This window comes from Vicugna pacos, chromosome 6 (assembly GCF_048564905.1).
Source record: "Vicugna pacos chromosome 6, VicPac4, whole genome shotgun sequence".
NCBI lineage: Eukaryota > Metazoa > Chordata > Mammalia > Artiodactyla > Camelidae > Vicugna > Vicugna pacos.
In genome coordinates, this window is record NC_132992.1 from 36,300,558 (window position 1) to 36,319,529 (window position 18,972).

Here is an 18,972-nt window from a genome sequence, read left to right on the forward strand (position 1 = left end):
GATATGAAAATACTTTCATACATAATTATGAATTTTTAGAAGAGATTACTTATATAACAATAAAATTATAGTTCCTCTGAGGGGACAATTACTACTTTTTCCTAAGGATAGACTTTGTAATTCCTTGAAGTAAAACAAAAGAATGTCCAGAAAGTTTACTTCATGCCTTCAGATACACAAGGAAGAAGCAAAGTTGATATATTTAACTGTCTGCCCCCATCAGTACACAAGCTCCCTATCAACATCTCCTACCTGAGTGGTGCATTTGTTACAATCTGTGAACCTACATTGACAAATTATTTTTACCCGAAGACCATAGTTTATAGTAGGGTTCACTTTTGATGTTACACATTCTGTGGGTTTTAACAAGTGTACAAGGAAATAATAAAGTTTCAGTTATGAGAGATGAATAAGTTCTGGAGATTTGCTGCACAACATTAATACTGTATTGTGCACTTAAAAATTTGTTAAGAAGGTAAACCTCTCACGCTAAGTATTCTTACTACAATTATAAATAAATAATAACAAAAATCCATTAAAAGTCAAAAATTATATTAGAAATGTATTAATTTCCTTGATAGTAATTATAAAACATTTTAAAACATTATTATTGAAAATAAATCTTATTTCTACAAAAACAAAACAGAATAACAACGAAATTAAATGTACAGGACTTATATACTGAAAACTATAAAACATGGAGAGTAATGGGAACTTAAGAAGTGAAGTGTTGAACCATATTCATGAGTTAGAAGACAATACTTTTAGGTATCAATTCTTCCCTAATTGATATATAAATCCAATGCAATGCAGTCCAACCCAAAGCACAGTAAGAGTTTCTGGGGGGATTGATAGGAATATCAAGTTGTATGTAGTAACACATGTAGCCAAAAAATAACCAATGTGGTATTGAGAAGAGAAAACTAAAGGACTTGTTTCTTAAGTCCAATAATAATATTATATTGGTGTAAAGACAGACAAATTGACCAATAGAAGAGTATAGAGTCCACACATATACATAATCAGAATTATGATAAACATGACACTGCAGTATAGTGATAAAAAGATAGCCTTTTCATAAATGGTGCAGGTTTAATTGGAATTTATTTGGAAAATTATACCTTGACCTCTGCCTCATGCCATGCACAAAAATCAATTTCAGTATGTATTATAGACCTAACGTGAAAAATAAGGAAAGATAATGTTTTCACAACTTTGGGGATAGTAAAGATTTCTTTAAAAAGACAATAAATGTTAACTAGAAAAGAAACATTGGTAAACTGAGCTACTTTATAATTTAGAACTTTTGTTAATCAAAGAACATCATCAGTAGTATGAGAAGACTCACCCTAAGATATCTGCAATACAAGAAAGAATTCATATCCAGAATATATATAAAACTCCTTAATTAGTAAGGGAGATAAATTAATGTAAGAAGTGGGCAAAAATAATTGAATAAGACCCTCACAAAAATCAGACTATCCAATTGGCCAGTATGGAAAGGCACTGCACTTCATGAGATTTCAAAGGAATGCAAATTACATTTTTACCAGATGGCTAAATTATTTTTTTAAAGATAACAAGAACTAATGATAATCTGGGGCAACTTGAACTCTCCTACTTTGTTAGTGGAAGTGTAAACTGACATCAGTCGCATTGGAAAACTGGCCATATGTATGTGCATATACTAGACCTGAGTAATTCTACTCTTAGGTATATAGGCATATACCCAAGAGAAATGAATATTATATTTACCAGAAAGAATTTGTGTATATGAATATTAATAGAATTCTATTTGTAATAGCTCCAAACTGGAAAGAGCTCATCAGAAGGGAAATGTATAAATGATGATATATTAATGTAATGGATTATTGCATAACAATGAAAATGAGGTCAAAAGTAGTATCACGGAAATGAGAGGAATGATTCTTAAAAACATAATATTTGCCCAAAAAAGGCAAGTTCAGCCAAAAAAATTCATGCTTTCTTATTCTATCTAAGGAAGGTTCACAAACAGGCAAAACTAATTTACAATGTTAGAGGTAAAGATAGTTGTAAAACTATCTGTGTATGTTTGCCAGGGAGGAAAGTGTGAGGTAGGGAGAAGGCTTGGGGATGGTAAATCCAATGGGACACAAGGGAACTTCTTTGTTCTATAACTTTGTGTTTTCATCCATCCCTTCTTTCATCTACGTTGCATCCCTTGTACGAACTTATAACTGAAAGTTTGTCTCTCTTGACCACCTTCCTCCTGTTTCTCCTCCCTGCATCCTCAGCTTCTGGTAACTACAAGTCTGATCTCTTTTTCTATGAGTTTTGTTTTTTGTTTTTTGTTTTCCCTAAGATTCCACATATTAGTGAGATCATACAGTATTTGTCTTTCTCTGTATGACTTATTTCACTTAATGTCTTCAAGGTCTACCCAGTGGGCATTACATTTAATTTTGAGGGGAGCCATTGTCACAGATACAAATTTAGATGTTAAAAAAATTATATTTTGGTTAGAGACAAAATATTCATGTTTTGTTCTTCTTAAGTGATTTTGATAATAGATAATGGAAATATTTTTTCATTGAGAACATAACATATTTTATTTGTTTCATTTGAGAGTCATTGTAATAAAAAATACCATCATAAAATTACAATTGGAGACTACTCACAAAAATTAAAGAGGGTTTATATCAAATATTTTAGGACTCCTCAAATCTCACTTTATAGTTTTATTTATAACAGTGTTTCCTGCCTTATTTTAGAGAGTTTTACTTGAGTCATGATCTTTTGACCAAATGTGATGTGGTAATATTATATATAATGAGATTCTACCTTGCAGCCTACTACAGGTTTTTTTTCCTCCCACTTCTGCAGCAGCTTGCCTTATTACAGTTTCTATACATTTTCGACTTATTGATATAATTTAGATAGTGGAATTGATTTTCATCAGCCAGTCTTTTCCCTCTTACATTATTTATTAGTTCACAGATTCAGTTGAGATGAGAGAAAGTCTTTTCACTTGACTTGTACATAGGCTAACTTCATTTTCATGACATTGTACAGTATAATTTTGCTATTTATTCAGATGACTAAAATATTGAGCATGAAGATTACTCATAATGAAAATGATGAATAAATAAAAACTCTATTTGATGGTACACAATATTGGAACTCTGGGTGCATCTCATTATAAGAAATAAAATTTATCAATAGTCCAGGCTAAAAATTTGATTAATTTTCAAAATAAGAAATATGAAGTTAATTCCTATTGGCATAGAAAATGTGAATAAATGTTTTCAAAACTTTTCTAATAAAAGAAGTATTTCTGCAGATAAGATGAATAGGGAGAAAAGAGGTAAATGAGAACAAAATTTATGGCTCAAGAAAAAAATTATTAGAAAAAAACACCTCATATGCAGTCACTTTATGCTAAAATAGGTTAAGACTGTACTTACATAATTCTGCTAACATTTTTGCATTAAACAAGAAATATGCAAATTCTTAATGCGGTTAACTCTTTTTAGCCTATTATAATGAAAAGGGCTTTGGACTTTCATTTGAGAGATATAATTCAGATCTTTATTCAACTATCAATGATCTGTACGGTAGTGGCAGTGACCTAGGTCACAGTTTTTCATTTGTAAATTGGGGTAGCTAATTTCTTTTTAAAAATTGTGTCCCAGTCCATCATTGCATATTATATACATTTTGGATATATTATCCACTTTCTGGTGTCTTAAGTTTCCTGCCAAAATCATAGACAGTAAAAGAGAAATCATAAAACAACATTGAAAACAAAGCACAATAAAATCAAATAGTAGTCTAGAAAATAACTGGTTTAAATTTCATCCAGATGTCTCTTCATCCGTCATTTAAAATTTTCAGCTAATGATTATCTTTAAAATGTGAATAATATCTGCTAGTATTTTGGAGATTTTATATTACAACCACATATCGTAATCCTCTTTGTAGGTATGCACAATTTGATTTTACAGTAAGAACATTAAGGCTTGATTCACCCCCACCAAAAAATCAGGTCTATAGTACAGACATTTTTGATCTTAGGAAGGTCATGTGTCCTAAAGAGGTTAATCATGGATGGCATGATTCAGAAGGATTCGTCATCAATAAATTATTTATTGAGAACTAATATACAGTAGCTGCTATGGAGAAATGTCCAGAGACTTCTGAGATTCTGCAGTTCCTTGGTGTCATCATGTATTTGGGTGCCCTCAAATGCAGAGCCAGAGATAAGGACTTGGGTGTGAGCTGATTATTGAGATAAACCCAGGAAGTTGGAAAGTGGAAACAGGAAGAATGTGACAAGGAAGGAGAGCTAATACAGTGGTGCATTACTAAGGTGACTGCTATTAAGACACAAGGGGCTCAGTGCTGCTGGAAGCTCCTGAGACACAGAGAAGATAACTACTTAAAAGACAGAAGGTCAGGTTACTTAGTCAAAGGCCCACAAATTCCCATCTCCCTGATCATTGAGATCTTATAATATGAATAATTTTCCACCTTGATTCTTCTTATCTAAAATGTATGTCTTTCATAGAATACAAACTTGTGGTTGCCAAGGGAGAGGGGGTGGAAAGGGACAGACCAGGAGTTCAAAATTTGTGAATACTGAGAGGCATATGTAGAACAGATAAACAAGATTATACTATGTTGCACAGGGAAATATATACAAGATCTTGTGGTAGCTCACAGCGAAAAAAAATGTGACAATGAATATATGTATGTTCATGTATAACTGAAAAATTGTGCTCTACACTGGAATTTGACACAACATTGTAAAATAACTATAACTCAATAAAAAAAAGTTTAAAAAATAGAAAATAATAAGAAGGCAAATTAAGTCACAACAAGAAAAAAAATAAAATGTATATCTTTCAGATTACTACATATTTCTATCTAGAAATTCTGTCTCATTCATTATTATACTGCATCTGTTCTAGGTTATATTTAACCCATTCACTGACAATAGGCCTTTGAGTTGTTTTCAAAATTTTATGTTTACAAATGATATCACAGTGAATACAGTGTTCATCATATGCCTTTTGAATTTTATACAGGTTACATTTGGGATATTTTTAGTGAAATAGGTAAGAAATAATATCTCAATGTTGTTCAAATTTATCTATTTCTTATTATTAATGAACTAAAAAAAATCCGTAAAGTATATTAGCATTTTCTCAAAGAAATGTTTACATATTGTGCCCTATTTTCAGATGGTTTTTGTTCTTTTTTTTTTTTAATTTTTCAGATATCTTTGTGTAATAGGCATAGTAGTCTTTGTGTAAGATGTGATCCAGATTTTTCCCAGTTGGGCATTTTTCTTTCAAATTTGTATATTGAATGTGTAGGTGCATATTCGTGCATTTGCTATACACAAAGTTATTTCTTCCTTCTCTTAATATTATAGAGTCAAACTGAACAGTCATTTCTTTTAGTGCTTATGAATTCTAAGTAATAATTAGGAAAGTTTTACCTGCTCTGTAGTAATTAAAGAAATCCAGGAATTTACTTATGCTTTTGTTTAAGACTCCAAATGATGTCACTCTGTTTAAATTTAGAATTGATCTAACTGGATTAATCCTGTAGTGTGGTGGTGGGGGTACATATCCATTTTAATCTTTGTTCATTACGTCCGTTCAGGTGCCAAAATGCCATTTATTTTAAAATGTTGCTTTTTCTGAATTGTTTTAAATTTTCTATTTTATTGCATACTGAGGTTCATAACTTTTTGTGAATCTTTTTTTTAATTGTCTTTTGTTTATTTTTCTTCACTGATTGGTTTGCCAATTTCTGCACCAATGTATACTTTTAGAGACACTTTACAATGTGTTTTATAAGTTGATAGCATCCCCACCACCACATGATCTTTTTTAATTTTAAATTGAATTGAATTATAGGTGATTTGCAGTGTTGTATTAGTTTTAGGTATACAACATAGTGATGCAAAATTTTTACTTTGAATAAAACAGCATACTCTATTTAAAGTTATTATAAAATAGTAGCTGTATTCCCCACATTGTAAAATAAACCTTTGTAGCTTGTTTATTTTATACATAGGAGTTGGGAACTCTTAATCCCCAACCCATCTTGCCACTCCCCACTTTGCTCTCCCACTGGTAACCACTAGTTTGTTTTCTATGAATCTGTTTCTGTTTTGTTATATTCATTTGTTTTTTGGATTTCACATCTAAGTGATAAAATACAGTATTTGTCTTTCTCTGACTTATTTCACTAAGCATAATACCCTTCAGATAAATACATTTTGTATCAAAATTTTATTATTTTTTGTGGCTGAGTAGTATTTGTGTGTGTGTGTGTGTGTGTATGTATCTCTAAAAGATGACATATATATATATACACACATACCTTCTTTGGTGTTAAGTGTTGATGGGCACTTGGGTTGCTTACACATCTTGGCAATTGTAAATTATGCTGCTGTGAGCATTGGAGTGATGAATCTTTTCAAATTAGTGTCTTTGTTTCCTTCAAGTAATTAGCCAGGAGTAGAATTGCTAAGTCATATGTTAATTCTATTTTCAGTTTTTAGAAGAACTTCCATACTATTTTCAGTAGTGACTGTACCAATTTACATTCCCACCGGTAATTTATGAGCGTGTCTTTTCTCCACAACCTTGCCAACACTTATTATTTGTGGTATTTTTTTACTTCAACCATTCTGACAGGTGTGGGGTGATACCTCCTTGTGGTTTTGATTTATATTTCTCTGATTATTAGATATGTTGAGCATCTTTTCGTGTGCCTGTTGGCCATCTGCATATCTTCTTTGGAAAAATACCTATTTAGGTCTGATGCCCATTTTTAACTAGTTGTTTGATTGGGGTTTTTTTGATATTAAGTTGTATAAGCTGTTTATATATTTTGGAAAGTAATCCCTTATCGGTCATAACATTTTCAGGTATTTTATCCCATTTCAGTAGGTTGTTAATTAGTTTGCATGTGCGGTTTTTGTTTGTTTGTGGCGTTGTCAGTTATAATATTGGCTTTTACATTTCTGATTTTATTGATCTAGGCCCTCTTTTTATCTTAATGTTTATGGCCAAAGGTTTATTGATATTGTTCATTTTTTCAAATAACCGGTTACTTGTTTCATTGATCTTTTATGTTGTTCTTTTAGTTTCCATTTATTTCTGCTGTATCTTTAAGATTTATTTCCTTCTACTAAATTCGAGGTTTTTCTGTTTTTTTTCTAGATCCTGTAGTCATGAGGTTACTTTGTTTATTTGAGACTTGTCTTAGTTTCTGAGGAAGGCTTGTATCACGATAGAATTCCCTCTTTGAACTGCTTTTGCTGCATCCCACAGATTTTGGGTCATTGTGTTTCCATTTTCATTTATCTCCATGTATTTTTTAATTTTCTCTTTGATTTCTTCAGTGATCCTTTTGTTGTTTAGTAGCATATTGTTTAGTTTCTACATTTTGTATGTTTTGCAGTTTTTTCCTTGAAGTTTATTTCAAGTCTCATAACATTGTGGTCAGATAACTTTTTTGTGGTCCATCATGGGTCTATTCATGGGCATTTGCCTCTGGTTCCAGGACATCTCAGTTTACCTACAGGGGTTAGGTTGGTACCCAGGCCAGGAAAGCAGTGGTGGTTCTGGTACTAGAGAGAACTGGTGAGCCTTTTGATCTCAAAAACAAACTCTTAGCCTGATACTTGGCTTTGTGTGGAGTTTGACATTTACCTGTGAGCTTGAAGACCTCTTCAGGCATCTTAGCAGGGTATGGAGTTAAAAATGTTCTTTTGGTTGTTCGTGCTTTGTAAGATTTTGAAACATTGGTCTCCATGGTGTGTGCCCTGGTAGCCCATCAGGTCTAGGGATAGAGAATAACAGAAACAAGGTGAGCAGCAATACAGGAGACACTAGCCCAGAAAAACACTGATTTTTCCCTAGGTGCCATATCAAATCTTGACGAGGCGGTGCCCCGACACTAGCTCCACGTACCACGAGGGGCTTGCATATGATCTGTGTGCAGTCTCCCACTGCTCTACTCTCAGGCAACTAGAAATTGGATTTTGACTTATCTGTGCCAAGTCATTTGCTAGCAGCCTTTATATAAAACTTTGTGCTCATTTTGTCTTCCTTCTACAGTGGAAAGCATTAGAATCTACTCAACTCTGTATTCACTCAATTTATCATTATGGCATAAGTTATATAAATGTACAAAATACCAGATGCTGTGGATGAGACATTCAGATTATATTTTCCAATATTTTTAGATAAGAAAATTTGAAGAACTGTATAATGACTACTGAAATGTTTAGTTTCATAAAAGGAAGTGATAGGAAGCAATTATATCAGTAATCGTCAATGAAGTTTTATGAGTAATTTACTAATATCATAAACTTTATTAAAAACACAGGCATCTCCTTATTGCCTTCATTTGTTTCTTCTTCCCATATCTATCTTTATTTCAATCTGTATTTAAAGTTGCTTCTTGTGTTTTTTAACTGTCATTTTCTTGTTTTTCTTTACCTGCTTTGTCTTTGTCTATTTCTGCCCTTTTTTTGCTATAGTCTACAACTTTTATTTTTCCTTTCACCATAATTCATATTATTTTCTTTAATTAGCTGCTTATAATAAATTGTTAAAATGTATTTTAAAATATTCTTTATTCAAAATAAACATTAATTTTCCTCTATTCAGTGTTTTCCTCATTTGTTCATTGAGCATACTCTAAAATATTTACTAAAGTTTCTTATTTTGTGTGTTCTTGGATACATGTATTTTCCTTGTGGGTCATTATCCTTCAATAGAACAATTTGGTGATTTAGTCTTTGTGCAAATAATAGCTCCATTTTATTACAAATGCATAAAATCTATGTATGGCTTTCTCAAAGCCAAATAAAGAGAACACACTGCAGTAATATATTTTCTCAGATATACAAGCATGAGTGAAATGACAGCTTTCTGGTGAGCATAAGAATACACGGTATTTGAATTTGTTCCAGAAATTGTAAAGAATGTCATCTTGGCTTCTCTGCATTTGTGACAGTGACAACTATTAACATTCTTTCTAATACCTAATTTCTGCAATTGAATTTGCAACCTTTGAAGCATGAAAGAGGGATTACAACAAATATGTGTGTTCTAAAAGTCATGGCCTGAACTTGCTATTGATTTGATTTTTTTAAGGAGCCTTGTAATGCTTTTCATTGAAACTGAAAAACAAAATAGGGTTGGATTTTAGCCACTGGGTTATTTTAAATTTAAAGAATAGGTAAGAGGGTGTTCTTTTATACTTTTTATTTGTATGTTTTCATTTACACAAATTTATACTGTTATTTTTGCATTGTTGAAATTGTATTGTTTATTATTGGGGTGAATACTCATAAAACTAAGTAATATGTCTCTGTGGAAGGTATCTAGCACAGCTCTAACATATAATATTTTTTCTGAATGAATAAAGAAATGCATGAATAAACTAATAAATTTAGAAATATGTTATTGGCCTGGATAAGAAATCATAACTATGCTCCATTACAGTTTCAAGACATGGCATTGAGTAAATTACATCACATCTAATAATTGGTTTCTTATGCTAAGTGAGGATGAAAATAATACTTAATTTAGAGTTATTTTGAAGATTATTTTGAAAATTTTATATCAAAATTAATATCAAAATATCTACCGTACATTTCAGTAAAATTAGCTCTTATTTGAAAGCAATAATAGAAATAATCTAATATCATTTTCCCCTTTTCACATTGGTCATTACAATAGAAGAAATAATTCTTTCCTTCAACATAGCTTAAGACATCAAATAAGTGGAAAAGCTGGGATTCAAACTCTCATTACTTGACTCCAGAGCTAACAGTCCTTAACAATCATAAAAAAATATGTATCAGAATAAAACAGAAAGAGTAGACCATGGAAAGTAGAAAAAGAGAAGGACTTCAACGAAACAGTTAGCTATGCAATTCTATTTTTTAAAAAATGTTATCTTGTTCCTATTCATGAATCAACAATGTCAGTGATAATGCAGCCTGGAAAAAAGTACCGATATATTAATGTTCTCTAGGTGGTTTTAAAATAACTGCCTAAGAATACTAGATATTATAAGTTAGCATTTATTGAGATGGCGTACTGCCCACAAAGCAATCACTTCTCTTCAAGAAGTATCCAAAGATGGTGAAGTTCCAAATGATGATGCAAAGGAGAAACAAATTATCCTTTGTCATAAAGTCATACTGTAGTGAGCTGTGGAAAATTTAACTGTACTGGGTGGACTTCCTTCTCCTGAGTTTATCAGATTTAAGTAGATTTGGAGCAAGCAAGTTATTGCTAACACTCTGTGTCTTTCAGTCTTTCTCCCTCGTACATTACAAAGGTGTCTGAGACCCAATAGCACAGGGAACTATATTCAGTTTCTTTAATGGGCTGTAAGAAAAAATAAAATATATATATGTACTTATGTATATAGCTGAGTTGCTTTGCTGTCCACATGAAACTAACATTATGAATTCACTACACTTTAATAAAAAAATAATAATTAAAAAAAGCCACTAATGTTAGAGAGACTAGAAACAGTGGAAAATGGGTTCATCTTACACAGATTTTCATCAAATTTCACTTAGGACTCAAAACAAATTGCTGCAATTTTCTATTACCATAATTTTTGTCCATTTAGCAATTAAAATTCTACTTGAAAGCCACTGATACCTAACATAGTTATTGTCACACACACACACACGGAGAGAGAGATTTCTGCATATACCTATCTGTGTGTGTTTCTTTGTGTATGTTTCTGTATAAAACCACAAATTCATACTGATAATTCCAATTCTATTACAACACTGTAGGGTTCATTCTAGTCTGTCTTCTTTTTCTGTTTGTAATTCCTTTCTATGAGAGTAAGAAATCACATCTTACTATGTGTACTATATTTACTTATGTGCTCAGTCCTAGAATACACATAAAGGAATTTCAGAATTGCTAATCCATACCTTCATGAAAAAGAAATTTGCTAACTGGAGTTCCATATTTGTGTATAGACTTTGTTTTCATCTTTCATCTTAGACAAAGATGGCCAGGTTTACTAAGGTTAATTATTTTCTTTTCCACCCCATTCAGTGTTTTTATATTATTATTTATAATATGGTTATTCATTTTTCCCTGTTTATATTGTATTTGGGTTCCCCTCTACATCCTGGTTGAACCAGGCCTAGAATTTTTTCTTAATCTATCACTTGGCTAAATGGGAAACTCCTCCCTCTCGAGACCATAGGTGGGAATTGGGGGAGAAAATTTGATGCAACAGTCTTAGATGACAAAGAATCTAGGCCATGTATTCTTATAACTCATTTGAGTCCTCTAAATCTGTCTGAGCTCTCTCCTGAAGGCACCATTTCAGTCATACGATAAATTGCCACTAGGCATGTTCCACTGTATGACTTGTGGATCTGTTAATAAACAGTATATGCTAGGATGCTTTGGAAATGTAGCCATTTGATGTTTTATGATCAAGCATATAGTTTCTACTAGAGCTGACTTTTGTACAATGAGTAGTTCTCTGTTATAGAAACCATGAACTTACTATAGAGCCCTAGAAGTCTCACTGTGCTTTCCTTATCTGGCTTTGTGGAGGATTCCACAGAAAAGCTCTACCTACTATCAGTATTATAAGCACCGTGAACCTAATAGGCCATATGGGACAAGGGGCAGAGCCACTTGGCCTGTAGTTTGAATGTAATACAGAGTGTTCTCTTATTCTGAACCCCAATCAAAACTACTGTCCGAATTATATCATAAACTGGTAAAATGAAAATTTTCAAATGTGGTATGTGATGTCTTTAAGCTTTAAAAACGCCTACCAGGAGCTCTCATTTTATATTATTGGCAGGAACTGAAAGGTGCAATAATTTGTTCTTTACCATGGTGGGGATGACTTAGCATGACATATTTTACATGCCATCTGCAATTGGATTCCTGTTGTTTTCTGGTCAAAGATGATTTACATCTACAAATCAGTAAAACGTGATACATCATTTTAACAAAATGAAGGATAAAAATTATACGATCAACTCTGTCAATGCAGAAAAAGCATTTGACCGTATTCAACATCTTTTCATGATAAAAACTCAATAGGTAAGATATAGATGGAATGTATCTCAACATAATAAAGGCTGTATATGACAAGCCCACAGCTAGCATCATATTCAGTTGTGAAAAGCTGAAAGTCTCATAGAGAGCAGTTATACAAGAAAAAGAATAAGAAAATATCCAAATTGGAAAAAAAAAAGTAAAATTGTGTCTCTTTGTAGATGACATCATTTTACACATAGAAAACCCTAAAAACTCCACCTAAAGACTGTTAGGACTAATAAACAAATTCAGTAAAGTTGCAGGATATGTAATCAATCTACAAAAAAATCAGTTGTGTTTCTTTATACTAAAACCAGATTTTCGGAAAGAGATTAAGAAAACAATAGCATCAAAAAGAATTAAATACTTAGGAATAAATTTAACCAAGGATGTAAAAGAGCTGAACACTGAAAGCTACAGGATGTTGATGAAAGAAATTGAAGAGGACACAAATAAGTGGAAGGTATTCTGTGTTCATGGATTTGAGGAATTATAATGTTGAAATGTCCATACTACTCAAAGTTATCTATAGATTCAGCGCAATCTCTATCAAAATTCCTATGGTGTTTTTCACAGAAATACAAAAGAAAATCTTAAGTTCATATGTACCCACAAAGACTCTGAATAGCTAAAGAAATCTTGAATAAGAAGAGCAAAGCTGGAAGTAACACTTCTTGTTTTCAGAAGTAAACCCATGCATATATGGTCAATTAATTTCTGACAAAGTCACAAAGAATTGTGTAGTGGGGAAAGGAAAGTCTATTCAATAAATGGTGTTGAAAAAAACTGAATATTTACATGCAAGAGAAGGAACTGAACCCCTATCTGATACCATACATAAAACTCAGCTTAAAAATGTATTAAAGACTTGAACATGAGACTTGAAGTCATAAAATTCCTAACCACCATCCTAAACATCAACCAAAAAGCTTATGCACAGCAAAGAAACCATTATCAAAATAAAAAGGCAACCTAAAGAATGGGAGAAAATATTTGCAAACCACATATCTAATAATGGCTTAATATCTAAAATGTATGAGGAAATCATGCAACTCAATAGCAAAAAAAAATCGAAACATTTGATTAAAAGGTGAAGCAGATAATCTGAATAAACATTTTCTCAAAGAAGATATTCAAATGGTAAAGAGATGTATGAAAAGATGCTCAACATCAGTAATCATCAGAGAAATAGAGAAATGAGAATCAAAACCACAGTGCAATATCCCCTCACACTTGTTAAGATGTCTGTTATCAAAATGACAAGAGATAACAAATACTGGTCAGGATGTGAAGGAAAGTGGACCCTTGTACACTGTTCGTAAGACTCTAAATTGGCAGAGCCACGTGGAAAACAATATGGAAATCTCTAAAGAAATTAAAAATAGAATAACCATATGGTGCAGCAGTCCCATTACTGGGTATCTGTCTGAAGGAAAAAAAATTCAGTATCTCAAAAACTAGCCTGCACTCTCATGTTAACTACAGCATTATTCACAGTAGCCAAGGTATGGGAGCCACCTAAATGTCCACTGATGTATGAATAGATAATAAAATGTAATATATATGAAATAGATTATTCATCCTAAAAAATGAAGAAGATCGTAACATGTGACAACATGGATGAACCCAGAGGATATTATGCTAAGTGAAATAAACAAGGTAAAGAAAGATAAATACTGCATTGATTTCATAGATACATGAGATCTAAAAGTCAAACTTAAAAACAGAAGGTAGGGTACTGTGAGGTGGGAGAAATGGAAAGAGGTTGGTCAAAGAGTACAAAGTTTCATTTATGTAGAATATTGAATAACTTCTGGAGGTCTAATGTACAGCATGGTGACTTCAATTGATAAAACATGTCAACAGAAATAATCAGTAAACAATCTATAAGGAGTAGAAAAAAATTTTGAGCCAAAGTGAGGACTATATCCTGGGAGACACAGATTCAAAACGTTCTTGAGTTATGATCCCTAAACTACAAAATAGGGGAGGCTTAGAAAGGCAAAAACTGTAAAATCACATAAATTGCTTGTCAAGAATTAGGACTGGAACTGGCAAGAAGTAAGGGTGCTTGTTAAACGAGAATTGGTAGGGGTCCAAAATGGTTGCATAGTTACACAGGGAGACCTTGAAACCATAAAGTTGTAGCTGGCAGCTGCTTGCAGATACTGTTTTGAGAACTACTGGTGTCCTTGAGTCTGATACAATTCAGAAAATTCAGATTCTCAGTGATGTAAGAATGTGTCTGAAACCACATCCACTATGGCTGCCACTCTCCCTTTTGGATGTCTGAACCACAGGTACTCCACTTTGATTTATTTAATGATTAAAGCAGATACAGTGTATGTTTAATAGGCCCCAAACCAGGCTGTTCTAGTTAGCATGAAGTTTAAGTTAAATCATATTTAAGCTAGAATGACTTCCCTGTAGTCAATTCCCCCAAGTCATAGTAAAAATTTCTTCTATCATACTATATTGTATAACAGAAATTTGCTGAGAGAATAGCTCTTAAGCATTCTCACCAAAAGTAAATTGATTAATTAATTAATTTTGCAAAAGATAACTATGTGAGGTGGTATTGATTAATCTGATAGCAGAAATCCTTTCACAATGTGTACGTATATCCAATAATCACATCATACACTTTAAATATATTATGTTATTTGTAAATTACATGTCACTAAAGCTGGAGACATTTTAAAATAAAAGAAATAAAAGTTAAGTTTATAATTTTATGTTATGTGTATTTTAGCATAATAACTTTTTTAATTTTCAGTTTTTAAGTAGAAAGATGAGTTTATAGTACAGATTCAGTTGAGTTGATTAATAAAGTCAAAAGCTACTTCTCAGAAGTTGGTTTTTGCTTAAACAAAGACAGATGTACTTCATAAGAAATAAGCACATTTAGACCAAACAAACACTTAAAATACAAGCCCAAAATTGAACATTGCTAAGGCTCAAATTTAGAATTTGCACATATTGATTTCCTGTTAACTGTTTCTCGCTTAGGCAAGTTCATGTAGCAAATTTTTCCTCCCTGGTGAGTAATGACAGAAAATTCAAGCCAGTTTATGAGTATCGCTGGAATGTAAGCTCTTTGAACTTTCATTGTACATTCATTTTAAAAACAAAACTCCACCACTTAAAACAATGGTTAGCATATATAAAATCTTAATACCTATCTGTTGAGTGACTGAGTGATTACAAATAATTATGAAAAAACTGACTAATCAGTCAGCCAGCCATTGAGATTCTAGTCCAGCCCACGACTGAGTCCTAAGTAGAACTTTAAGTTGAGGAAGGGGTCAGACATTTCTGATGAAAGGCTGTACATCTTCCTTTGATTTGTGGATTGTTTGAATCTACAGTTTCGAAGAGACTCAGAAATAAACCACTTAAACAAATGGAGAAACCGGATTGGTAGAATAGGAACATATAAACCACATAGCTACAGGGAGTCAGATATAAAAAATTTATATTCATATCAAGTCTTCAGATATGGCTTTCAATTTACAAGAAATTTGCGAGATGAAGAAACTTGTTAGATAACATCATATTTATGCCACTAGCAAATTACACATTGTAGAGAATCACATGATAAAGGACTTTATCTTCAACAAAAAATTCTAAGGAAAAAGAAGAAATGGAAAGGATATCAATAGTGTAGAAGTGATTGTCTGAGTTGGTAAATTTTGAAGATGGTGATGGATACATGAGATTTATCATGCAAATGTCTCTTTTTCAGTGTATGTTTGAAATTGTTCTTAGCACAAATTAAAGAAGTATACATATACGATAGGCATTTATTACTTTTTAATAGACTATTCTTTTAGAGCAGTTTCAGGTTCACAGCAGAATTGAGCAGAAAATACAGAGGCATTTATTAAGAAACTATGCTGAAGCTATTGGCAAAGCAGTTTTTGTATATTATATCATTAAACTATCTTGTAAGTTAGATATTTTTCTTCAATTTTAAATAATTAGGTTATTGTCTGTAGTCAGAGCTAATAACAGAATAAACCAAATCTGATGATGTATTTGTATTTTTCTTCTGGGTTAATTAATACTTAATTTCAAGAGACTACTTAGGAGGTCCATTTCTAACTTAAAAGAGGAAATCTGTAAGAGATCACCCTTACCCTCTTCTTCTCTATTCATATCTTAGTATTCAAAGAAGTGCATGCACAGATACATATCTAATTTGTATATGTATATATATAATGTATGTATACATGTATATTTACCTATATGTATGTGTGTATACATGAATATGTATATGTACACACAGATACAGAGAGAGAAATAGAGTTAATTGATCTTGTTCATCACGTTTATCTATGCTTAGGGAGCAAGAATTTTATACTTTTTATATGTCCATAGACATATATAGGGACAGAGTGAAAGGAAGAGGATTGAGACTTTACAATAATGACTTCCAGAATAGTGTCTCTTATGGGTAGAGATAAAGGAACATAAAAAAGAGCCATAAATAAATATTAAGGGTGCTCTAATCCCCTTTTCTGGGGTCATGTTTAAATAATAGATGGTGTTCTATTGTGTCGCTTTGTTATTGGAATGCACTGTCTTTCCTAAAATTCTTGCAAGTTTTAGACATTAAACTAGAAGAATACACATAGGACCAGCTTCATAAACAACCAAATGTCATACTCCTGACCATAGTATGAAAAAAATACAATTCCTTTTATAATTTAGAACTAGACTTCTTAGAAAGAATTCTGAAGGAAAGGTTTGAATAATTAGCACTGCAAACTATCTAATTCTTTTAGCAAAGCTTATTTCACAGTTTTGCTTCAGTGTTCACCAGCTGTAGTGAAGGCAATTCAAACTCCCTAAATTAATCCCAGCTGCAGTGCTTGCAACACAATTAACACATTTAAAAGTGATAAATATATGTTAAAAAAACTCAACAATTTGGGGTCAATTTAGAATGAGCTGTGAGAAAGTCGGAAATTGCCTAAATCCTTTTCATTTCTTGTCTGTTAATTGTAAATTTCCATAATCAATTTGGATTGGGAGAAAGGTTTTAAATTACTAAGATATTAATACTATTTTTAAATATGTGTGTTCTCTTTAATCTTAAGGTGAAGGATATGACTAGGAAAATGTTTCATAATTTTAGAGAAATTGGAAGACACTGGCTTATCCATTTTGACATTCCAGAGAGAAGGGAGAAGAATAATTGCGACTCAGTTACCAAAGGGATACCTCTTGGCTAAATAATTATAATAATGACGGATGCTGTGTTAAGACACTGTCTCTGTCATCCACACATACTATGTGATTTCCATGCACATAACCTTTACAGCAACAAGTGATTGGAAGGAATCACAAGGTTTAGGAAGTGGTGCTTTGAAGATCCGTCTACATAAAACTGGTTTGGGGGCCTCCCGCTGCCATGTCTCACCTCAGTGACACATCCCTGGAATCCATATTTGGAAATACACCCAATCAGGCTGAGAGAGTATTTACCAAAAACTAATAATAATTTTTGTTCTGGAAGATTTTAAGATTTTAGCTGCAAAATAGATTGTGCCTTTCCTTCTGGAAACAAATGGAAGGCCTATTGTGCATTTGCCATTCTCCACTTTTTTCTCTATTTTATCCTCACAGTAAGTATATATTATTATCTCCATTTTTTTATACTTGAGGAAAGTGAACCTCATAATTAAGATCTGCCCAAGAATAAGAAGCAAATAAGCATATGCTAATAAAACACACACACTATTAACATTTTTTACTTTATAGTGGTTGGTGTACAGTATTTTTAAACATTTCACAGCTCTCTTACTGCTTTTTTGTCCTCGTAAAATAAGTAAAAGATACAGTTAAAATTATAGTACTATTTGAGATAATTCAGACCTTCATTTGTGGTAGTGGTTTTCCATATTAATAGCGATGTAGCAGAGAAAATACTAAGACTCGATGATAGATTAGGTACAAGGGAACAAAGAACAAAGTAGCTTGGTCACTGAGACTGGAAATTTAGGTACCTGGGAAAGTATAGATCTGCTCCTGGTAGCAAAAACAAGCTTATAGAAAGAAATGATGTTTTAAATTTTAACATATGAGGTTGAATAAGTGGAATGGCTATTAAAGGAAATAAGAAAATAATGCTTAGCATAATAATTCTGCATACAATACATTCATATATTGGGCAATTTGAATTCAAAGTAAAGAAAATTACAAAAAAAAAACAACTCAGAGGAGGGGAAAATTAGCTAGTAAAATGAAAACTCTAAGAAACTTTGACTAAAATAAAATCATAATGCTATTTAAACACATAACTACAGAGATTATTCTTAGATAAATTAAGGAGATACAGTATGGAATCCCATACCACTTACAGCAGTAAGAAAGCAGTATCTAACTCCAGGTGATTATAGGTATTTAACTGGAACCCATGGATGAAGGACTCTGATGGAGAACAAAATCTCAACAAAAAGAGGAGTAATACTACTTTTTTTTTAAATTATGTGAAAAGAAAAATTATATGTGAACTGAAATTTCCTAACTTACCAGATGCAAACTAGAACAATTCACAAACTGTTAAATCTTTTCAATGCTGTGTGCCAAGCACTTTTCTAACTCCTTGTGTAGAGGATTTGTAATGCTCTTATAACCTTAGGAAGTAAATGCTATTTTTTTAATTTTAGACGTCTTCAGATATGTAAATGCCCATGTCTCACACCAGATAAACTGTGGAGCTGACTCAGACTCATCATTTCAAAGCTTGTTTAATTCTACTCTAAATGATCTTCCACTATATTAGATTCATTTAGAAATAAAGAGGTATAGTGAGTAATATGGCCATCTTGTGGAAATAAAATACAAATCT

At 32.2% G+C, this 18,972-nt stretch overlaps 1 long non-coding RNA gene across 4 annotated transcripts in view; it reads left to right on the plus strand.

Annotated features, from left to right (window-relative positions):
* The window catches only part of LOC116280921 (uncharacterized), a 594,369-nt gene that overhangs the window by 121,742 nt on the left and 453,655 nt on the right, over window positions 1-18,972 (plus strand). The gene's annotated exons all lie outside the window — the stretch shown is intronic.